The sequence below is a fragment of the Tamandua tetradactyla genome, chromosome 24 (genome assembly GCF_023851605.1).
Source record: "Tamandua tetradactyla isolate mTamTet1 chromosome 24, mTamTet1.pri, whole genome shotgun sequence".
Taxonomy (NCBI): domain Eukaryota; kingdom Metazoa; phylum Chordata; class Mammalia; order Pilosa; family Myrmecophagidae; genus Tamandua; species Tamandua tetradactyla.
The window spans coordinates 34,898,200-34,919,364 of NC_135350.1; the positions used below are offsets into that span (position 1 = coordinate 34,898,200).

The 21,165-nt window shown below is 33.8% G+C and overlaps 1 protein-coding gene and 1 pseudogene across 3 annotated transcripts in view; one reads left to right on the top strand and one right to left on the bottom strand.

Moving 5' to 3' along the window:
• Positions 1–21,165, bottom strand: part of CCSER1 (coiled-coil serine rich protein 1) — a 1,450,145-nt gene that overhangs the window by 23,623 nt on the left and 1,405,357 nt on the right. The gene's annotated exons all lie outside the window — the stretch shown is intronic.
• Positions 9,556–9,719, top strand: LOC143668634 (U2 spliceosomal RNA; annotated as a pseudogene).

Consider the following 21,165-nt stretch of genomic DNA (forward strand, 5'->3'; position numbering starts at 1 on the left):
ATACTACAGTCATATTCTCACTGCCTAACACAATGCCTGACACACAGTAGGCATTCTGTAAATGTGTACTAAATGATAGCATGCTATTGTACTATTTTAGGAATATTACAGGAATGGTAATATATACATGCAAAAAAATTAATAGAATGTAGAAAATATATCTGTCTTTAGGCATTCAGATATACAGTTATCTTAGAAGGTTGAATATGAAAAGGGTTATCATAATATAAGGTAACTATTTTATCTAGTAAACTGGGCAAAATAATACACCAAAAATCAGGTCAATGCTGTAGCTATTTATACATATCACTCCACTTGGTATGACTCTTGGGTTCCTTCAAATGCTTTGACTACAGAATTCCAAAATGCTCAGTTTCTGTGCACTTATTCCAAAAGCTATATTTTACTTGCTTTATTGAATAAAGATTATTTAGAATATAAAAGGTAGTCTAACCTCCTTTTTTGATGAAGCATTTATAATGTAAATTAAGTCATTTTTAAGAAGCTGCAACATTCTATTCTATTCTATGGCTTGAAAGAATAGAAAGATAACTAAGGAAAGACCCCTGCCTTTAAGTAGTCCATAGTTTAAAGACAAGACAATTATTTATATAGGAAAACATAATATAAGGAAAACTAACAATAGCTTTGACAATACTACTAAGAGGTGTCCTAAATACTACTAAGAGGTGTCCTAAAGATATAGAAGCGGGCAATGTTGCTTTCAGCAGGTCTAGGGAGTAAGAGCTGAAAAAGCTGATGGGAGATATTTTCCATGGCCTTGAAAATTTGGATAAGTGGAAAATGGAGTGATGATGGGCTCTCCAAGAGGACGTGGCATTATGATCGAAGACATGGAATGAAGCAGGAAAATGCAGGGCCAGTAAGTTCATGCTACCAATGAAATGCTGTAAAATATTTCTGTTATACTAAGACCATCTTGGAAATATTAGTAAGTTTGAAAATAATATTCAATACATTTTCATAGATTGGGTAGTTTCCAATTTTCCATTTGTACACTTAAGTGGAGAAGTATCCATACCTGAGCATCATACATCAAATTAGAAAATCCCGGAGGAGTTTTCCTAAGACTGGAAAGGGGTTGCTGAATGTCTCACTAAGAATGACTTTGGGCCATAGGTAATGGAATTCATTTAAGGCTTCTAGACAGTATAGCCACTTATTCAGGAAAGGAAGGAGAAAGGAAGGTAAACTGTTTAGGTTGACTCTATTCTGACATTTTCTTCAAGTTCTGTGAATTTTGTAGGAAGTGCAAATCCCATGTAATTTGATGTTGCCCTTTCTGAAATAAAGAGGGAAATTAAAGTGATTTGAAGAGTACAATGAAAATATGCTACCATTGAAATGCTAATGTAGATGCAGCTTTTGCTGAAGGGAATTTTTTGACTGTGAGATATGTAGATTTCAGAAACAAGAGATTTACTTCTTACTTGAAAAATATATTTGAGAGCCTAACTCTTAAAATATCTTTAATGAATCATTTCTGGTGGTTATTTTCTCATTCTCTGTATGCCATCGTCACATAGAGAAATCACAATAGTTCTTTAAATACATGTATGAAGTGAAAAAGGTAAGAAAATAACTCTAATTCTTTAACCCTTTCATTTTCCTTGACTATTACTAAGTTCATGCTACCAATGAAATGATGTAAAATATTTCTGTTATACTAAGACCATTTTGGAAATATTAGTAAGTTTGAAAATAATGTTGAATACATTTTCTTAGATTGGATAGTTTCCAGTTTTCACTTGTGCAAAGCAGCTGAAGAGAAAATAAAAGACATAAAGGACACAGCATATAAACTGATTACATTGCAAAGTATAATTGAAAACATGTGCACTGCAAAATTTGAGCAAACTACAGGCATATAATTGTCAGTTCTTCTTTTTGTAAAGTAAGCATATGGATAACAGGAAATAAGTCTGAAATAATCTTTATGTAGAAGCAAAATTGCTTCCTCCTTAGTAATCATTCCTTAGCAGAATATTTAACATGTTCTGTAGCTGATTATAAAGAATGTTTTGGAAGTATAGTAATGGCATGTGGTGGATTAAAATTATAGCAAATTTTCAATACTTAGACTATATATTATACAATAAATAAAATTTTTTTGACTGAAAATATTCTCTAGAATAGCACTTTTATTTCATGATAGAGTGCTACCACTTTGAAGTCTATAAACTGCATTTTTTAACAGGTTCATGAACACAGTGAATAGCTGCTAAATATTGTAGCCACTGTGGAGCTCTTCAGAATTCATAGTATTCTTCTGAAAACACTTATCAGATAGGATTTTAATTATTTTACGCTAAGGGTTCAGGTCCTAACATATGACTTTTCTTTCAAAACAGTTTTCATGGCTTTACATTCTTATATATTTTACACCTTTTTTAGCAGACTTTATTTTGCAAGTGATAGTATACATTCAAATAATGCATCTTATATATATGACATGGATAATTAATCAGGGTCATAGTCAAAAGTACAGTATGAAATATAACCCTTTATTAATTTAAATCAAGGTCTTACAACTTACTGAAGCCCAACATTCTGAGAGAAATATTGATGGCTTTGGGGCTCCTATTAAAGGATAAGAAACTTCATCACATATGCATATAAGCTCAAATCCAATACATTATCCCTTATCGACAGGCAATTTGACGTAGTAGAAATAGCATGCACTTGGCATTAGACAGTCTTGGATTGAAATTTTGGCTCTGTCACTTTCTACCATGTATATTGGGCAAGTTATTTAAATATATTTAAAGTGACCAAATTCTGTTTTCTTACCCTTTAATTGGGGGCTAATTGTGGTTTTTTTCAAAATGTTATAGGTGTTTGATGAGCTATATAAAGTGCATAGAACAGTGCCTGTTATTAGGTTGTTTCCTGTTTGTATTAGCTTTATATGTATGCAAAGCTGGAGTCTTCTTTGTTTTATCAAAAAATCTATATTAAACTCAGTTGTTTGAAATTCAATAGCAAAGTGAGCTCTTCAATTAAAAGAGACACACGTGCTTGCATAAATTACCAGTGATGCAATGACAAGTGTGTGCATATACGTATGTATGTGTGTACAAATAAATCCCTGTAAGTGCAGGGAACTGTGCATTTCTGTATATGGTGGAGAGAACCAAATGGAGGCATTGAGGGTACATATGATTTGCCTCCACAGTTAGTTATCAGGATAGCTTGAACTCTGGTCTCTCTCTGAGATCTCTAAATTAAACATTTTTGCATGGCTTTACCTAAAATGGAATTCAGAGAGAGTTCCAGTTACTCTATTTGTTAATAAACTATCCAAGTAAGCAAAATTTAATACAAGACTCCCTTGACATTTACAAGGTGTTTTCCAGCCGTTTAAGCATAGCAGTCTGGAAACGAGAGTCTTCAGTAGCCTGTCCTGCCTCCAGATGCTTGAAGTTTATTTGGCAGTGTTTTACAGGACAACAGCTGCTCTCTTTGCAAGAGGTGGAACATGGAAAAAGACAAATCCATACGCTAAATAGGACACAAACAACAGCTTAAAGTAGAATACTCTGAAAACGACAATAAGAATACAGAAAAAAAGTTACATATCTACTTTGAGAATTTTTAAGGGCAGCATAACAATAATCCAATTTTAAAATATGAAAGAGTGCACAGTTGCAAAAAACACTATATCTCAGAGAAAATGTCACAGGAAAATAATGGTGTCTTAACTTTTCAATGTCTTAAAACTTTCTAATACCATGAGTTGAACTCTAGAGTTTTTACCTCAGCTATACAGAAAATAAAACTATTTTGATGAATGTTGGTTGAGGTTACAGTAACCCTATTTTCTAGATTATTTCAAACATCATCAACACAGTATAATTCTCACTGAAATTAGCAAGTCCCTTTTATACACTAAGATCTAGTTTAGCCAAGTCCTGAATAAACTGTAAAATTGCATTAATGAGGTCAGAAGAAATAAGATGTAGAACTATATAATCAGATATAAATGAACATGGCCTAAAAATAATTTTACTAAATATACAGTTTAAATTATAGCTATGGCACACCCATAGCAGAGAAGGCACTAAAGATTATACATTTATCAGAACGCCTCTTTTGAGAATTTTAGAAGTGGATATGTAACAGCTATACAGTGACTTAAAAAAACTAAGCAAAGCAACTTAAAAAATTAAAAAAAAACTTCAGCAGAAATAATAACTTCATCCTGTGACCATTATTCAAAACCCATTTCTTCATTTTTATTTATTTGTTCATTTATTTAGAAGTGAAATATTTATTGAGCTCCTGCTAAACTCCAGAAACTATTCTATCCATTGCTGATGCAATTGTGAACAAGGCCAAGCTTTGCGTATCATGGAACTGGCATTCTCTGTAGAGGAGACAGAAAATAATCTCCAATAAATACCTAAATAATGCATTGCTGTGTTGTTAAAGGTTCTGAAAAAAGTTAATAAGGCAAATGAGCTGGAGAAAAACTAAATGTGAGAGTGGGTACTGACTTAGCTGAGTGGTCAGAAGTCTTCTCAGGAAGGAAAATGTGACCTGAGACCTAAATCATGAGGAGGGACAACGATAGAAAGATCTAAGAAAAGAAAATACCAGGAGGAGTGAACAGATCAGAACATGAAGAGGCACTGTACCTATAATGTCTAATAGAATCACTTTGATGCTATATTTTAAAATTTATTTCTAAAGATCAAAATGTTGTTGCTCCCAAATGAAGTCATGTGAAGTAATCATGAATTTATGTTTAAAAGACTCAAGAAGCTTACAAATGGAGTGAATTCACAGGAAAATTGGGCTAGATATGAGTGACTAAATAAGTAATAATAATTTGCCATCAAGAATTCAGTTATTATTTGGGAATACATTTTTTTCACTCAATAAAGATAAATCAAGGGTCACTCTATACCAGGCACTAACTAATAGTATTAAATGTTTATCAGGAAACAAAAACGAATCTACTACTTGAGATAATGTAGCTTTTGATCTAGCAAATCAGGTATCAATGAACAAACGTTCCGTAGGTTGGGAAGATTTTTTTTAGGCATAATATTATGGTATGTCCCTAAATTAATGGACTAACCCACTTGTTCAATATTTAATTATTAATTACCTGCTATGTTCCAACCCAATGACAACATCACATAGAGTTGAAAAAGATTAACATATTGATATGTATGCATGATGAGGAGATAATGTATGCTTCAGATAAGATTTTTTTAAATTTTTATCAATAAAACCAATCAACATACAATGTGAACATTCTTTTTTTCCATCACATAGATGTATATTCATCATCATGATCATTTCTTTGAACATTTGCATCAATTCAGAAAAAGAAATAAAAAGAAAACAGAAAAATATTCATACATACCATACCCCTTACCCCTCCCTTTCATTGAGCACTAGCATTTCAATCTACCAAATTTATTTTAATATTTGTTCTCCCTATTATTTATTTTTAATCCATATGTTTCACTCATCTGTCCATAAGGTAGATAAAAGAAGCATCAGACACAAAGTTTTCACAATCACACAGTCACATTGTGAAAGCTATTGTTCTAGTTTGCTAGCTGCCAGAATGCACCACACCAGAGATGGATTGGCTTTTAATAAAAGGGGATTTATTTTGTTGGTTCTTCAGAGGAAAGGCAGCTAACTTTCCACTGAGGTTCTTTCTTACGTGGAAGGCACAGGATGGTCTCTGTTGGTCTTCTCTCCAGGCCCCTGGGTTCCAACAACTTTCCCTGGGGTGACTTCTTTCTGCATCTCCAAAGGCCTGGGCTGAGCTGCAAGTGCTGAGATAAGGAATGCTGAGCTGCTTAGGCTGTGCTACATTGCATTCTCTCATTTAAGCTCCAGCCAATTAAGTCAAATGTCACTCATTCCAGCAGACACGCCTCCTAGCCGACTGCAGATGTAATTGGCAACAAAGGAGGTTCACGTACCATTGGCTTATGTCTACAGCAACAAGACTAGGTATGCTCATCTGGCCAAGTTGACAACTGAATCTAACTAACACAGCTATATACAATCATCTTCAAGAACCATGACTACCAGAACACAGTTCTACATTTTCAAGCAGTTCCCTCCAGCCTCTCTGTTATACCTTAATTAAAAAGGTGATATCTATTTAGTGTGCAAGAATAACCTCCAGGATAACCTCTCAACTCTGTTTGGAATCTCTCAGCCATAGACACTTTATTTTGTCTCAATTCTCTCTTCCCCCTTTCAGTTGAGAAAATCCTCTCAATCCCTTGGTACTGAGTCCCAGCTCATTCTAGGATTTCTGTCCCACATTGCCAGGAAGGTCCACACCCTGGGAGTCATGTCCCACATAAAGAGGGGGAAGGCAGTGAGTTTGCTTGTCATGTTGGCTGAGAGAGAGAGGCTGCATCTGAGCAACAAAAGAGGTTTTCTTGGGGGTGACTCTTAGGACTAATTTTAAGTAAGCTTAGTCTATCCTTTGGGGGGTTAAATTTCATATGAACAAACCCCAAGATTGGGGACTCAGCCTATTGCTTTGGTTGTCCCCACTACTTGTGAGTATATCAAGAATTCTCCACTTGGGGAAGTAGAATTTTCCCCGTTTCTCACCATTCCCCCAAAGGGACTTTGCAAATACTTTTTTATTCCTTGTTCAAATCCTTCTGGGATTTATCAAGGCATCAATCTAGACAAACCTACAAAATCTTGTGCCCTACTCAATGTTCTATGTACTTACAGTGTTCAATTAAGCTGTCCACATAAGTTATATTAGGAAATGCACTAGTCGAAATATAAATTTTGTACCAAATGAACATTTTAATGACTCTCTTCAACTTTATTTAATCCTTACAATTCCTTTCCACTGTATTATTTGCAATTTCTAAGACATGTTACTTAACTTTCACTCTTTAAGACTTTTTTAAACAGTATATTTTCTTTGTGGAATGTCCTTATCTTCTTTCACTACTTAAGAATTCATTCATTCTTTAAGACACACCTCAAATATCAACTCATCAGTTCATTTGTCTAGTGTCCCCAGACAATTTAAATCCCATTCTTATTTATACTCCAATATCAGCTAGGGCTAATTTCACTGTGGTTATTTCTTTAAATAGCTCTACCTTCGTATTCGGTGAGTTCTTTGAAAGTAAGGACAGTGTAGGGCTTATCTTACATTTTCAAGTCTATCATGGTACCTGCTACCTAGAAGATGCTCAGTAAATTTTTAATGAATTAAAATACATACATATACATTAAGACAAATGCAATGTTGTCAAGAGATGTTTTAGTAAGAATGGTAAGAACTCTGGTGGACTGCTTATAATTTTAATTGAATGTCCAGGGAACTATTATGTAAAGTAATGAATGCCTGAGATCATGTAGAAGCTAATAATTGGCTTAGATGTGGGGAAACTAAAAACTCCTTAAGATCCCCAACTCTCAAGGACCTTAATTCAGCTGTAGACAATATTCTTATTGTTGCACCTTCTAGGTGTTCCATGGTATGCCAGGAATCCAAAAGGAATTTTTAAGTGCACGTTCATCTTTCTACATCATTCTTCTAACAATTTTAGGCAAAGTGTCATAGAAGAAATATTTATTTTCTTGTAGTTTAAAACAGTGTATGGGAATAAAGTATTTATAAAAATGTTGAAAATATTTATAAGAAGATTCCATATACTGGCAATAGGATTCAGGAATTCCTCTCTAGCAAACAGCCTTCACTTGTCTGTTTTCATATATTCATAAGAGAAATACATTGTAATCATATTCTATAATTCCACACCCAAAGAAACTATGTGTTTTCCTTAAGGTACCTTTTGATATAAGCGATTTACACCAGTGGTCTAAATTATTTATGACTACTGTCTCCATATTTTTCTCCTTTTAAAACTAAATGAAAGTTGGTGCAATATTTAGGAAGTATTCTCAAATTAAGTCTAAGAAAGCTTATACATCTTATAATTCTCCTAAGATCATGAAGTCAGAAGAACTGCTTTTGATACAGCATATTTCATCAAATAATTATATCTACTCTCTAGGTATTTTTGAATACACACTTCTTTTGCTTTTAGTGAAAAAAATATTCCATATAACTTTAATTGCATACACATGCTTGGAGTAGAATTTCTACTATGCTCTATAAATTTTACCAATGACCTACTTGCTTGTAAAAGAAGAATAGAACCATTATTTTTGGGTGGACCATGTTCTTCAGTTGAAAGTCTATAGATAATTTGAATAATATTCAATTTTAAGGAAAGGCAGTTATAACTTTAGAGATAAAGGATTTAACTGTCAAAGAGATATTCTGAATGCAATCAGAATCAGCATTAGCATTTGTTGATTTCTTAGATTTGTTTTTCATTTCTCCTCAAAATATTAGGTAACAATAGCTGCAAAGACCATTTTCCCTAGATGAATCATATACTTTGCTATATGCAGAAACATGATTTGATTGATCTCATTTAATTGGTTTACCCTCTTTTCTTTTTCCAACATTTATTTAGTCGAAAACATTTATTTGACTCCCCCAAACTAAAAATAAAAACCACAATGTACTGTTTGGAACCTCTATTTTTGCACCTAGAATGGTTTAATTTAAAGTTTGGTCATTTCATTTCGACATAATAGGATAAAATTGTTTTTACATCTCAGAGCTTTAAAATCTTCACCTGTACATTTTACACATACCCTTAGGGATTCTGTAAGGATTAATGGGTTTGAATAGTACACTGACCTTTGTAATGAAACATGCTGTATAAGTACAAAATGCTACTTTACTGTGCTCTAAATACAGTGCAAAATAAATTATGTCAAATTTGAGGTAGATTCATAACAGAGATACATTCTAAATAGAAATCCTTGCCTCATATAAGTTATTGTCTTAGCATATAAAGTTTGTTTTTACCCTCAATATCTCTTCTTTGGAAAACTTTGTTTTGTATCTAATGTAAGAATTTAAGTCATTTTCTTCAAAAAAATAGAAGTTACCATCATGTTAGTGTTTCACAACTGAATTATATAGCCTCAGTTTATTGAATACAAATAGTCAGAGCTACAATTTATTGATTTGTTGTTATTGCCAGACTGTACAGTAACTTCACCATCACTGGTTGCTTGGTGATATGCATATTTTTGAACTTTAATAGCAAAACAGAAATGGGTGGCCAACATAGAAAAATATGATTCAAGAAGGCTGGATTTGACAGTATAAATACAGCACAACTCACAATGAAGAAATTATAAATTTGGACCCAACCAGGAAGCTGATCATTGATGAGAGTTCTTTACTGCTAGACATGAATAGTCTATGGCCTTACAATGGTCAGTGAGAAATACCTTCAATATATTTACCTTCTCTATTTATATATGGTATTCCTGAAAGCAAACATATGTTTACTTATCTTCCAATGATTCTTAATATATTATACTAGAAAAAGAAATACACTGAATAAAGGTGTGGAGTTTTGGATATTTGAAAAATACCCTTTTTCTTTGTAAATTGATAAATAAGTGATTTGGTTTTATATCCTACTCTACTGTATCGCTTCTTGGCCTTTTGGCTAAGATCAAGTGTAGTATATTACTCTACTGTATAATAAATAAATGTTTTCTATGAGTTTTAACATAACTGTTTGTCTTCTTGAAGGCCCCTTTTATGATCTTTTAAACTTATAGGCTTTTCTAGTAAAACTTAAGTAGCTGTCATTATTTCATCTTTTAAAATTCCTTGAAAATGTAAATTATAAACTAAAGGAATCTATGGCTAATGCAGAATATGCAAGATTTCTTTAACTCTTCTATTTAAATAAACTTAGTGATAGGAAAATTGTGAGGTGTGAGGAAACACCAGGAATAGCCTATCACAAAAAATAAAATTTCTTTGAAGTCCCTTGTTGAAAAAACCATGCATATTCTGAATTCTGTTACATAATATATAATACATGATTTGCTATATAGATTTCCCCTAATTTTTTTTTGCATGGGCAGGTACCAGGAATTGAACCCAGATCTCTGGCAGAGCAGGCAAGTACTCTGCCTGTTGAGCCACCATGGTCCAGCCTCCCCTAAATTTTGAATAAGAAAATTTATGCTTCAGGATTACTCATGGTATTTATCCTGTGATTTCAAAAGCATCCTAAAGAGTATAGTTAATATTTTCAGAAGCAAAAGTATTCCAGTTTGAGAAACATAAACTGAGTGCAATGGATAGATATTGGAAAAAACTAGTTTAAAATACATTTCAAATAATAAACTTAACTGTATGGCTTCTATTGGCGAATCTATTAAAAAGGTATTGAAGAAAATTTCCAACTTGCTTCCCACTTACAATAAATTGCAAAAAAGTATCACATGCACAAATATAGCATCAATAAAAATATGAAAATATGAAACATGATACTCTATTAGCTCCAAAACATCACAAAATAAAAGAAGTGTAGATTAAATTATTTTATTAGAAATTCTGAAATTCTGATCATCATTTTTCTAACCTTGACTTGTCTTTCATCAGAATGGAGAAACTATAGCTTTTAGTTAAAAGCTAAGGCTCTATAATAGAAAATTTTTATTTTTACCATTTTTTGTGCTATGACATTTGACTATTTTAATCTCACTAAGCCTCAATTTTGCTATTAGCAAAATGGTGTTGATAAATGAGATAATCCAATTAAAATTCTAAACAGAATGCTTGATCTACAGTATTGAATTAATTCTAACTTTAGTATTATGTTATTCATTTATATCATAATTACGACATACTAAATTTTAAGGAAAGTATATTTCTTAGTACAAGATTCGAATTACTCTATATTATATAGGTAATTTTTATTATATTATTTGTGTGATAAATTATATGGTGCTTACTCTAGGGTATTTGAATGTTCTAAAGTCACATGAGCATAAATGTTTAATATATATTTGGATATTTTTCTTAAAGCTTTTAACTAATCATCATGGAAAGCTTGGGGGTTCAACATCTGAAGAGAGATTTTGTATTTATATTACATACATGAAAACAACTCTTTCTGAATTATGCTGATTCTGCATTAAGCCTTAGCTCTGTTTCCCACTGTCTTGACAATCTGCTCACAGATGGTCCAGTTTAAAAAGTAAAGCAGTTATTTTTTGTCTTTGTTCAGATGTATTTCTTTGAAGAGATCTCTGAACTCTGAATGTAAGGAAGTAAACGATCTGTCTTCTCGTTCTGTATCATAAGATCCCCAATAATCACGCTACAGAATGATCTTGCTCATTACCTGATTAGCTATTTTGTTATCTATCTTCATCCAGAAAAATGTAAGCACTTTGAGGACAGGGTCAGTACCTGTCTCATTCTCTTTTATGTCCTCAGGCATTAGAATGGTGCCCAGCAAATAATATGTGTTTGAAAATATTCATTGAATAAAATGATAAGTGTATAAATAAATGAATAAATGATAATATATAGGAGGTGTCTAGTTACTCTGATGGTAATTACTTGAGATCATTGAATAAAATGCTTTGGGACTATAAACATGCTGAGCTCTTTCTTGCCTTCTAAATTTTAAGGTTTCTTTAGCCATGTGAGCAAATATTTTAATTAGAGCCTCATTGAAATATTTAAAAATTACAAATTCATATTTTAAAATGCAAATATATTGCATCCATGTCAGTACAGGATAGCATAGAAAGTAAATTCTGATTTTTATCCCAACATCAGAATTCCCTAACATTTCAAATTGTCAGAATTCACACTATGACATGTTCTCCCCTCTCTCTTTTGGCTATATTATTATTTCAAAATATAATTATAAATGTTAATGCTTGTAAACTTTGATTTTTGCCAGCACAGAACAATGAAAGATGTTCATTTATAGAAATGAAACATTTCATTAACATTGAAAGAAAAGGCCTGTTATGTGTAAATAATCTCTTCTTTAGAATTTAACTTTATAAAATGATAATTTAGTAGTAGTAGTATTACAAAGTCTTTCATCTTGAGTGTCTCAGCTGTGACCCATGGAAGTCAAGGAAAACAATATTCTAAGATACACTTTGAACCTATAAGTAACCTAGGCCGTTTGTGTTATGGCTTGGTGTAGACTAATTTCTTACTTAGATTACTCCCTCTGGAACTTTTTATTCAGTTGCTTCTAAGTGCAGATAGCCCCTCAATACTATAAAACTCAGATAGTTGTTAAGTAAAATAAAATGTCTGCTTGCCTTGGCAGTGCTTGGAGTGACCTTCTTTCTGAGATGTGACAGAAACTTTTTTCAAACACTAAAAATAAAAGCAGGGCTTTCTGAAAATAAATGGAATTTGCCCTACAAAAGGTGCACGTTAAGCAACAATTAGAAATAATTATTTCTAGAGTAAGGTTCAATAGAGATAAACCTATCAGAAACAAACAAGCACGTTATAATAACCAATTAATGATTATTCTCTGCTTTTTAAAGCCCTCATTTATAATAAGGAACCTAAATGTCGACAACAGTGCAACTTTCTAACTGGGAATCCCCTAATTGCCTTTATAAGCCAGTGTAACTTATTAAGCATTTGACACTCTTACTTCGGTGAGATTTTCCTGCTCAAGAATTTATTTTTCAGTAAACCCACATTATTGATTATTGACTATTACTGGTGACTTGGTTTCTTTTAATAATCTCCGGATCAGAAGTGGGATCCAGAGGTCTCTCAACCATCTCTGTGCCTGATGAGCAGCCAGGTATCAGTACCCACAAGATTCTTTATTTCTACTTCTCTCTCACCACCTGAGGAGAACAAGTTGCAAGTGTCCCTCAGATCTGAGTTCTACTGTCTTTGCATTGAGCATTTCGGGTTTCTTTAGTCTTGATTTTGGTTTGGTGTGGGTCTGTCCAGTGGTCTCCTTGGTGAGTAACTTGTTCTGTCTGTGTTCTATACTGAAGTTCCAGTATACCTTAAGACAGCTGCTCTTCTCTTGCAGGACCCCTATATAATTTCCTTTTCAGAACCTTTGAGTGAATAGGGCCTCTCCCTCAACATAAACCTGAATCTCTTTCTTCTCCATCAGCAAAAACTCATGTTACTTAGATGTTTTCTCACTACGGGCCTAGTTCATGTTTGCATTTGTTTTTGAATAAGCTGGTAAACCTCACCAGAAATTACTTGAATTTGAAGTGGCCACTTAGAGGAACATTTGAGCTAGCTAAAATAGCATATTTGAGAGGTTCCCTTGAAAAGAGGTTCCTGAACTCCACAAAAGTTATAGGCAGCATTTTTTAATTGGTATTCTGAAGCTTCTAAGAGACATATATTACTCTTAAATAGACAGTTTATATGACTCCTTAAAGTGCACAGAAGAACAATTTTAAAACTTTGATACTAGTACTACTGTTCCACCCTTTTAGTCCCACAGACCCTTGTATCCATCCCCCTTTTTGCCTGATCCTCCAAAGCCAGTAAGTCAGTTGCTACTGGTGATATTTAAGTACCAGTCACTGCTGAATTTAAATCTCTGACAAGGGCTGATCTTCCATTAAGAAGGATTTCTCAGGCTCCAAGAAAAAATCAGACTAAATCATTGTATCTGTTAGTTCATATGTCCTTTTTACATATCCACTACCCAAGGCTCTTATTATAAAAGGGCCACTAAATGATGCACATTCCTTTTTATTCTGTGAGATGTCTCCAAAGGAGAGAGCTTCCACAAAATAAAACTACATTCCAGATTACCTAGTGGCATTGCACAGTCCCATTTAAACTTCCCTTCAAAAAAATTGTTAGTTAATTCAGACTCCCCTGCCACTGATATGGGACACATCAAAATTTTGATACAACTCAAATGTAAATTGACCTTTCCAAATTTTACCTATACTGTCTCAATACCCTATTAAGTCAGAAGCAATAGAAGGGATATATCCTATTGTTGAGGAATTAAAAAACAAGAGTCTCATTATTCTTTGCACTAGCCCTTGTAATACTCCCATATTTCATGTCAAAAATCCCAGTGGACAAATCTACTCGTTTGTGAAAGATCTCAAAGTAAAATAAATAGTCATTCTCTGACTGTAGTTCCTAATACCAATAAACTACTAGCCCAGATTCCAACAAATACCAAATGGTATTTAGTTATTAATCTGTATTCTGACTTTTTCAGCATACCTGCTAATTCAGGGAGTCAATATATATTTGCCTTCACCCTGAGGGCCAATGGTATACCTTGACAGCCATGCCTCAAGTGTCCACTGTGGTCCCTTCTTATTTCTCACTTCAACAAGATTTAAAAGATTTAGAATTCCCTAATGGGTAGATACTTCTCCAATATGTTGATGACCTGCTGCCTTCACCAAGATTCAAAATTTACTTGTCAACAGAATTTCTTATATTTACTTACCCAACTTACATTAAAAGGACAAAAGCATCCATAGACAAATTATAATTTGTTAAACAAAAGTTCTTTATTTAGTTCATGAGTTAACTTCTGAAAGTTTATCGTTATCCTCTAAGTACCTCAAAACAATCCCGTTTTCTCCAAACTGAAACAAGAAGACAACTTAGAGGGTTTGGGGGACTTGACCCCACTGGTTCCCAAATTTCTGGACTTTGCCCAATTAAAGAGCCTTAATGCAAACCGAACTTCAGGGATACCTAACCAAAACCTACCCTTTTCACTGTTTGTGAATGAAAATTGGAATTGAGCATTTGGAGTACTTTTACAAAAACACGGAGATCAACAGAGACCCATAGCTCATTACAGTCTTCATTCAGATTCATTAGTAAGAATATGCCCATATTGTCTCAGAGCAGAGTCTGCTGCTGCAAAATTGAGACATTGGCTAACTTAGTCTGAGAACACACCCTACAATTAAGAAACACACACACACACTGTCCATCAGCTTTTAATTTCAAGGGAAATTCGACATCTGTGGGCTAGTGGATTTACTTCTTATTAAATATTATTGCCTTCCCCTTCAAATATACACATGCATAGCTCTGATATTTTAAACCTCACAACACTTATGCCCTTACCTGAAGATGGAGAAACTCATGGTTGTGAAATGGCAGTTTCTCAATTATTTTCCCCACAACCAGATCTATGAAGAATGCCTTTAAATAACCAAGATTTATATTTTTTATAAATGGATCTTATCTTAAAACAGAAACAGGAAAATATCAGACAGGTTATTCATTAACAGCTACTATGGGATTAATTGAAAAGTTAACTCCTGACCTTGCATCAGTTTAATAAGTTGAGTTTAAAACTGTAACTAGAGCCATCACCTAGCATAAAGTAAAACTGTTAATATTTATACTGAAGTAGGTATGTGTTTGGAATAGTTTGTGATATTGACATGTTATGGACACAATGGGGTTTCCTAACCTCATCAGGAACCCCAATAAAAATGGTTGAAAGGTAGCTAAACTTTTTAAAAGCAGTGTTATTACCTGAAAAAAAATAGTGTTAATAAAAATAAAGGCTTGCACTTTCAAAACTGAGTCAGAAAATAAGGGAAATGCATTACCTAATCATTATGTAAGGTAAACAGATCAACAAGTTAAGCCAACAGCAAAACTTTGAAACTTGGTATCACGAATAAAATCCCTCATAAGATCAATCAGAAAGAATTGACAGAAAACAAAACCAGTGTAACAGAATTAGATAAATATCATTTGTCAGTTTCCGAATTAGAAAAAAGATGATCAGGAACAATAAATATTTAGAATAAATCTTAAAAATTGATTTCAACAAGATCTAGATTCTGGTTGCCCCAGAATCATTAAAAGAACTTCTTAAAGGAAACCTTCATGAGATAGCATATCATGGAGTCTGAGAAAAAAAGAAAAATGATGGAAGTTATGTCCAAGTATTGGTTGGGAAATTTTGACAAGGTTGTCAGAACAATTTATAATATATGCTATGCCTGCCTCACTCATAACCCAGGAAAAGCTATTAAAGTGGCACCTGGAATGTCACATCCCTCATGGGACCAATTGAACACTGGCAAGTGGACTTTATCCAATTACTCAGATCCATGAGATATAACTATGATCTGTTTTATATGTTCTCGGGATGGATTCAAGCATTTCCCTGCCAGAGGCAGATACAACTACAGTAGTTAATAAATGTTAGAAAATATATTTCCCACTTTGGGAGTTCCCTTCAAGTTCCCTAGTGATTGTAGCACTCATTTAACTGGTAAACACTTAGAAAATTTTTCCTGGTCATTCCCATTCATCATTTACATTGTAAATCCTCAGACATATACAATTTATAATATATGCAGGCATAGCATATATTATAAATTGTTCTGACAACTTTGTCAAAATTTCCCAACCAATATTTGGCCATAACTTCCTTCATTTTTTTTTGAAGTCATCAGACTCCATGATATGTTATTTCATGAAGGTTTCTTATAAACCTTTACCGATGACATTTAGATTGTTAATCCTCTGGTATGGTTGTAAGAATAAATGGTATGCTACAATTAAACTGGCAAAATTATTAGAGACTCTGGAAGTCCCTTGGCCTAGAGTTCTGCCACTCATATTAATGGCTATAAGATCTAGACCTACCAGCAAATACCATTTGATCCCACATAAAATTGTCACCAGACATTCCATGCTCTTTGAATGTCTAAGTGATAGGATTCCTTTGAGTAATAGAAACATATGTAAATAGGAAATTCTGCAGTGATAAGGGGTTGATGGAATACTATCAAGGTTATAATCAACAGTACAATAAGCTTTCAGAGATCCTCCACCACCACCAAACAACCTGTCCCACAATATACAACCTGGTGACTTTTTGTTTTCAAAGAGACTTCAAAGAAAAATCTTCTTTGAATGCTGCTGGAAAGGATCTTACTGTGTTTACTAATACTGCTGTTAAATTATAGTGAAAATTATAGGGAAAATCCATTTCTTCCACCTAAATCTGGCAGAGCCTGTGACTAACACAAAATTAAAATTGACTAAAAATAATTCAGAAGTAGACAACTTCAGAGTTCAATAACTTTTCCAAGATTGCAGAACAAATAAATGGTATCATGAGATAGCTTCCACCCAAGATCACAGAAAAAGAACTCATTGGGCCCTAATTTACGTAGTTCTTATAGTTCCGGTAATAATATGGTTATAGGATTTATATTTTTCTCCTTTTCAAAGTCCTCTCTGGATGCCTTTTTTCTCACTGGTAAAATGAATGTTTGCAAGTGTTTGCTTATGGCATTCATCTTGTTTCAGTTTGCTAAAGCTGCCAGAATGCAATATACCAGAAATGGATTGGCCTTTATAAAAGGGATTTGTTAAGGTACAAGTTACAATTCTAAGGCCATGAAAATGACCAAATTAAGGAACCAAAAAGAAGATACCTTCTCCCAAGAAAGGCTGATTCTGGGGTTTCTTTGTCACATGGATAAACACATAGCAATGTCTCCTGTCATTCTCTCATGGCTTCTGGGTTAAAATGGTTCTCTCAGCTTGTTCTGCATTTCCGGACATCTGTGTCTGTTGGTTTCATCTCTCTGTATCAGCTCTTTTAAGGACTCCACTAAACTAATTAAGACACACCTTGAAAGGGCAGCATTGCATCTCCATCTAATCAAAAGGTCATACCCACAACTTGGTAGGTCACATTTCCATGGAAACAACTTAATCAAAGGATTCCACCCCACAATAAGTCTGCTCCCACAAGAATAGATTAGGACTAAAAGAACATGGCTTTTCTGGGGTACATAATAGTTTAAAATCAGCACACATCTATATATACAAACCGTAGAGGTCTTAAGCTCAGCAGCAAATCTTTTCAAGTTTTGGATTTGTCACCATGCCACTGAAAACAAATAATTAGAACTTTTGCTTTTGCGTAAATTATTTCTGCAGGCTTGAACCTTTTGGTGCATGGATCACAGACCTAGGGTTTCTCCTAATTATAATTCTGAGAAATCTTTTTTCCCTTTTCCTTTCCAAGAACCTAAAACCAAATATCACATTTTAGTGGCCAAACTAATGGAAACTTTTTAGAACAACTAAACCAAATTAAGCAATGTGAGCTCACTACTTGGATTCAATTAAATCTCATTATAAATGTTATTACAGGAAATCATACTCATGTCCAATTATTCAACATATTAGTCCTTGCCCTTGTTCTGAAAAACCATACACTCCTTTAGCAAAGTCCTCATCAAGTTCTAACTTAGACACCAATATTAATGAGCAGTTGTGCTCTGACTTCGGCAAATTAAACTATTGCTCAAAATCAAACTGTCCAAATTCAAATTTAATCAAAAACCTATCTTCTTATCACATAATACGGTATGTCAAAAATCCAAAAAACAATCTACAGCAAAGCTGCTAGAGCTAATAAATGAGTACATCAGAATGGCAGGATAGAAGATCAACACTCCCCAAAATTATTGTTTCTATGCACTAGTAGTGAGCTTTCTCAAGAGGAAATCAAGAAAAAAATTCCACTTACAATAGCAAACAAAAGAATAAAATATTTAGGAATAAATTTAACCAAGGCCATAAAAGACCTAACCATAGAAAACTACAAAAAAAAAAATTGCTAAAATAAATCAAAGAAAACCTAAATGAATGGAAGGACATACTGTGTTCATGGCATGGAAGACTAAATATAGTTAAGAAGTCAATTCTACTCAAATTGATTTATAGATTCAATGCAATACCAACTAAAATTCCTACAACTTACTTTGCAGAAATAGAAAAACCAATAATCAAATATATTTGGAAAGGCAGGGTCCACCAAATAGCTAAAAGTATCATGAGAAAGAAAAATGAAGTGGGCAATCTCACACTAACTGACTTGAAAGCATATTATGAAGTTATAGTGGTCAAAACAGCATGGTACAAGCACAGATACACTGACTAATGGAATTGAATTGACTCTTCAGAAATAGACCTTCTCATCTATGGACAACTGATCTTTGATAAGGTGGTAAAGCCAACCCACCTGGGACAGAGCAGCCTCTTCAAAAAAACAGTGTTTGTAGAAATGGATATCCATAGCTGAAAGAATGAAAGAGGATCCTTATCTCACACCTTATACAAAAATTAACTCAAAATGGACCAAAGACAAATATTAGAGCTAAGACCACAAATTATTTAGGAAAAAAATGTAGGAAATACCTTACAGCTCTTCTGATAGGAGGTGGCTTCCTAGATCATACATGCAAGGCATGAGTAATGAATAAAGAAATAGATAAGATTTCTTCAACATCAAATGCTTTTGTGCATCAAATGACATTAAAGTAAAATGGCAGCCTATGTCATGACAGACAATATTTGGGATACACATATCTGATAAGGGTTTAATATCCAGAATATATGATGAGATTATACAATGCAACAACAAAAAGACAAACAACCCAATGTTTAAAATGAGCAAAAGACATAGACATTTTTCCAAAGAGAAAATACAAATGGCTCAACAACATATGAAAAGATGCTCAACATCACTGGCTATTAGGGAAATACAAATAAAAAACACAATGAGATATCATCTGACACCTACTAGAATGGGCATTATCAAAAAAACAGAAAATGACAAGGTCTGGAGAAAGAGGCACACTTATTCAATGGTGGTGGGAATGTAGAATGGTGCAACCACTCTGGAAGGAAGCTTGTGGGTTCCTCATGAAGCTAAGTATAGAATTACCATATGATCCAGCAATATACAAAATATATTACTAGGTATATATTTAGGGAACTGAAGACAAGGAAAAAAATGGACATTTTCACACCAATGTTCATGGTGGTACTATTGACAGTTGCCAAGAGATGGCAAATGTCCATCAACAGATGAGTGGCTAAACAAATTGTGGTATATACATACGATGGACTATTATGTATATAGCTGTAAGGCAGAATAAAGTCATGAATCATGTAACAATGTGAATGTACCTTAAGTATAATATGCTGAGTGAAATCAGCCAGAAACAAAAGGACAGATATTCTATAGTCTCACTAATATGAACTAATATTAATGAGTGAACTTCGAGAGTTAAAGTTGAGAACACAGGTCATCAGGAGCTAGAAAGAGAGTAGAGATTGGGCATTTGATGTTGAAGGAGTGATGAATATTAACAGGACTGATTGTGAAGATACAGAAATGGATAGCTCAATACTGATGGTAGCACAATATTGTAAATACACTGAAGCAAGCTGAGTGTGAGTATGGTTGAAGGAGAAGGGCTGGAAGCACGCATGATACCAGATGGAAAGTTAGACCGTATAACTAAAGAATGCCTAGAGTGAACAATGATGATGATTAAATGTAAAATTATAAGAATGTTTTTGCATGAGGAAGAACAAATCTATGTCAACACTGCAAGGTATTGAAAATGGGATAGTATATGGGGAAAAAATACAATCAATGCAAACTAAGGTCTATAGTTAACAGTAACATTGTAATGATTCCATTGAAGTTAACAAAGGCAATATGCCAAAGTTAAATTTCAGTAAGCAGGGAATATGGGGGGAGGGTATGGGATTCTTTGCTGAAGAAATGGATTTGTCCTCACATAGATTGTGATGTTGAAGGCATGGCTATGTGATTATACCAGGAACTACTGATTTTTATTTAGGTTGGATTGTTTGATGTACGGATAAAACTTTTAAAAAGGAACAGAGAAACAAGTGCTGGAGAAAATGTGAAGCTATGTACCTTGTCACTGTGGTGGGGAAGCAGAGTGATTCAACCCCTCCGGAGGGCAGTGTGGTAGCTCCACAAACCATATGGGGTTGCCACATGATCCTGCACCCATAGCTAGGTGTATACTTGGAGGAACTGAGAGCAGGGACATGAATGGATATTTGCACACTGGTGTTTATGGTGGCAGTATTCATGATTTGCAATGGATGGAGGTGGCCTAAGGGTACATTAGCTGAGGAATGGAAGGGGGATCTGTGGTATATATATATGATCCATATACACACAATGGACTATTGACCAGCTGCAAGAAGGAATGAAGATGTGAGGCATGCAAGGAGGTGAATGAACCTTGAGGACAGTATGTTAAGTTAAATAAGCCAGAAATCAAAAGACAAATATTATAATGCCTCATTAATATGGACTAGTTATAATGTGCAAACTCTGAGAATTGAATTTGAGAGCATAGGTTATTAGGTGAAGACCTAGTATAAAGGTTCTTAGATTGTAAACTCATACA